Source organism: Coregonus clupeaformis, chromosome 1, assembly GCF_020615455.1.
Source record: "Coregonus clupeaformis isolate EN_2021a chromosome 1, ASM2061545v1, whole genome shotgun sequence".
Lineage (NCBI taxonomy): Eukaryota > Metazoa > Chordata > Actinopteri > Salmoniformes > Salmonidae > Coregonus > Coregonus clupeaformis.
In genome coordinates, this window is record NC_059192.1 from 65,052,371 (window position 1) to 65,056,617 (window position 4,247).

The 4,247-nt window shown below is 44.9% G+C and overlaps 1 non-coding gene across 1 annotated transcript; it reads right to left on the reverse strand.

The window, feature by feature from the left end:
- Positions 1-3,965: 3,965 nt before the first annotated feature.
- On the reverse strand, positions 3,966-4,043 carry trnai-uau. Its single transcript has one exon. It is a non-coding gene; the product is annotated as a tRNA-Ile (tRNA).
- Between the last annotated feature and the right edge of the window lie 204 nt (positions 4,044-4,247).

Here is a 4,247-nt window from a genome sequence, read left to right on the forward strand (position 1 = left end):
TTAGTCTTTGACGATTTTTGAAACACGCTTTGTCATCTCCATGCGGTCCACACCATCAAATCAAGAGCCAGTGACTCTTACCCTGCATTATTACCCTGAGTAGTGACATATCAAAATGCTGCACCCCTCTAATGACTTTGGTCCGAGTAAAGCACATTGATCAACCCAACAAGTTTATTTTCCCTGGAATTCAGAGTTCATTGCATTGTTACAAAGCACTTCCTTATAGCCTTCTTACTGTATAGGCCAGACATGGTGACTGACTGACTGTCAGAGTGTTGTAATGTTCTGAGTCAAGGGTCTATCTATCCGTCGATGGTTCCTCTCCACTGTCTCCTTGTGACACAGTCTTGTGTTGTCGTGTTGCTTCAGTCTTGTGTTGTCATGTTGCTTCAGTCTGTGGTTTTCTTCTCCCCACATTTCAACCATTTGATGTCTATGATGCACTAAGTGCCTTATTGCAGATCGATATAAAACAAGTCCACTGGGGTTGACTTACTTCCCGCTTATTGCAGAGTCATTCATTAACCTATATTTTTAACTTGACAGTTGTTTCTGGGGTTATCTCTAAGATCTGGAAAATGACACAAGTCCTCCCCCCTACACAGAGGTGGAGATCCTTCTGACTTGGATAAATACCGTCCAATTTCCAAGCTATCTTGCCTTGCCAAAGTTTTAGAGTCCCTGGACAACTCTCACCTTTGAACTTTTTAACTTCTCATTCTAATCTTAATGAGCACCTGTCTGGTTTTAGACCTCGACACAGCACTGTTCCAGCGGCTACACTGGTCTTAGATGATTGGCTATAAGGTTTAGACCATAACAATCATTGTGCTGCCTGATTGGCTGGTTCTGGAGGTCCCGTGGGTCTCCACTGAGCTGGGGGGAAATTATTTTAGTGTTTATGCCCCCACCTCGTGAAATAGCCTGGTCTCTATTGGACAGTTCAGATACATTTTGAGGGAGATAATATGTGATAGTTGTATTTGATTTGATTCATCTGGTTGTGTATTGTATTGTGTTGATGTTGCTATTATGTTGTATTAAAATGGTGTGTTCATGTTCACAGGGCTCACTTGAGAACGAGACCCTGGTGTTACAGGAGGGAGTCGCAGTTCCGGAGCGACCCACTAGGTGTCATCCTCCGACAACCTTAGGCACCTCCTCACTCACAGTCGGGACTAATCATCATCCTATTGGTGTCACCTGTGTCTATCGGTTCACCTGTGTGTTTATGCCCTCACTTCCCTGTGTTCTCTTGCTCAGTTTTCTCTGCTAGTTTCTCTATGTCCAGCAGTACTACTCAGTGTCTGATCGGAGATCTATGTACAGGTACTTGAGAAGTGTTCTCCCTGTTTCGTTATTTGTTTCAGTCTTAGGTAGTATTTCGTATTTTGGCTGTCAGACGGTTTTTAGAGACTTATTTGCTCCGCCTTTCTTTTATCGTGATAAGTCCGTTATTTTGTATTTTGGCTTCAGGACCACCAGTAAATATCCTTGTTTCACCATCTCTGCCTACTGTATATCCTGCACCGCACCTGGGTCACACCTCACCCCAACCCTTACACCTGGTCTCAACGGTGACCCTCCTGTCTAAATAAAAGTTCAATAAAAATATATATATTTTAAAAAATTTTAAAAAACATCTGCCTTTGTCTGATGGTCATCATGTCTGGCTATACTCTGGTGTGGTAAGAGAAACTGTTGAGAAACACGCAGTGTTTGTTTTAACTGACAGTTATTTCTCAACTCAGAAGTCATGGGTTTTCAGTGGGTGGCACCAACCGTGTGGCTCAGTTGGTAGAGCATGGTGTCAGTTGGTAGAGCATGGTGTCAGTTGGTAGAGCATGGCGCTTACAACATCAGGATCAGGGCTTTGATTCCTGCTAGAGCAACCCGTAAAAGGCATACGGTGTATATACAGTTTTATGTTACCAACAATGTCCTGTAAACGAAGACAGACAGCTGTAAAAAGGGCTGTCAAGGATGTCCAATTTTATGGGAGGAAATTCCCAAGGTGTCTATCTGGGCAGCAGTGTTATTGTTCTTCTGGCAGAGAGGACATTCGTATTTTAAACACACCACGTAAACACACACGTAGTGACAGTGTATTCATGCTGAATTCAGTGACCTTGTGAAGGTACCAGTGGCAATAAAGGACCTGCAGGAACTCTGAGTTCCGTAACAGACAAATGCAACCACTTCAGAGAGAGAGAGAGCGAGAGAGACGTGTTTCACCAGTTCGGCTTCTCGCCATCTGACGAACATGTCGGAAGGCGTAGTAGTTGGTATGAGGGTTTTGGCGTGGGTGTTTGTCGGGGAGGCCAGTCCCCAGTAGTGGATCGGGGTTGGTTGCTGGCCTCCCGGCATGGTCAGTCGTGAGCTGTTGTTGTGCGGAGCCTGTTGGCAGGGCCAACCCCCAGCCGCAGGCCGAGGTTGTGCTGGCCCCCCTGCTGGTGGAGGCAGTCCCCGGTTGTGGACTGGGGTTGAGCTGGCCCGCCATGGTGCAGGAAGCCTGGAGGGTGAGGCGGCCAGGGTGGTGGTGGTGGCCAATGGCTCAGCATGCACTAAAGTATGGCCTGTTTGTTAAGCAGAAGTACAAAGGAGTGAAGAAGGATTACGTTGAAATACCATGACGGTGGTTGATGAAGCAATTGGATTCAGGTGAGTGAGGCAGGCTTGTAGCTAATGAAGATTGGCTGCAGGTGAGCAAATTGGCATGGTCACGGTTATGTCCATATATGGAGTTCCTTGCCGATCGGCTGCTGTCCACTATGGGTGTCTGGGCCCATGTATGGCGTTCCTGCTCTGGCTGCGTTCCAATACAGAAGAACAAGCCCATATATGGAAGTTCCTGTTGTGGATTAGACGTGTCTTCTGAAGCTTAAAGTGCTCCTCCCGAAACGGAGTTATAAACAACACGTTCGTGCGTGCATGCGTGTGTGAGTTCGAACTCTGAGTTCCATAAGAAACAGGAAAACGTCCTCATTCAAAGACAAATCTGATCAACTTTTATTTTTCACATGCCTTGTAAACAACAGGTGTAGACTAACAGTGAAATGCTTACTTACTGATATTTTTCCAACAATGCAGAGTTAAAGATAAAGATACAAAATTGTATAAAACAACTAGTCAGGATCGAGGGAAAGATGAACGGAGCAAAGTACAGAGAGATCCTTGATGAAAACCTGCTCCAGAGCACTCAGGACCTCAGACTGGGGTGAAGGTTCACCTTCCAACAGGACAACGACCCTAAGCACACAGCCAAGACAACGCAGGAGTGGCTTTGGGACAAGTCTCTGAATGTCCTTGATTAGCCCAGCCAGAGCCCGGACTTGAACCCGATCAAACATCTCCGGAGAGACCTGAAAATAGCTGTGCAGCGACGCTCCCCATCCAACCTGACAGGTTCTGCAGAGAAGAATGAGAGAAACTCGCCAAATACAGGTGTGCCAAGCTTGTAGCATTATGAAGACTGGAGGCTATAATTGCTGCCAAAGGTGCTTCAACATAGTACTAAGTAAAGGGTCTGAATACTTATGTAAATGTGATATTTCTGTTTTTTATTTTTAATACATTTGCAGACATTTTCTAAAAACCTGTTTTTGCTTAGTCATTATGGGATATTGTGTGTAGATTGATGAGGGGGGAAAATGTTTTAATCCATTTTAGAATAAGGCTATAACGTAACAAAATGTGGAAAAAGGCAAGGGGTTTGAAAACTTTCTGAATGCACTGTAGATTTAGAGTTATTTGCCAACTTTACTTGTGAATGATACAAACTTTAGAATGTCTTAGAAATCAAAAGATATATGGGCTGCATGGTGATATATGGGCTGCATGGTGATATCTGGGCTGCATGGTGATATATTTTAATTTTTTATATTTTTTTAATATGCCATTTAGCAGACGCTTTTATCCAAAGCGACTTACAGTCATGCGTGCATAATTTTTTTTTTGTGTATGGGTGGTCGTGGGGATCGAACCCACTACCTTGGCGTTATAAGCGCCGTGCTCTACCAGCTGAGCTACAGAGGACCACCATATATGGGCTGCATGGTGATATATGGGCTGCATGGTGATATATGGGCTGCATGGTGATATATGGGCTGCATGGTGATATCTGGGCTGCATGGTGATATCTGGGCTGCATGGTGATATCTGGGCTGCATGGTGATATATGGGCTGCATGGTGATATCTGGGCTGCATGGTGATATATGGGCTGCATGATGATATATGGGCTGCA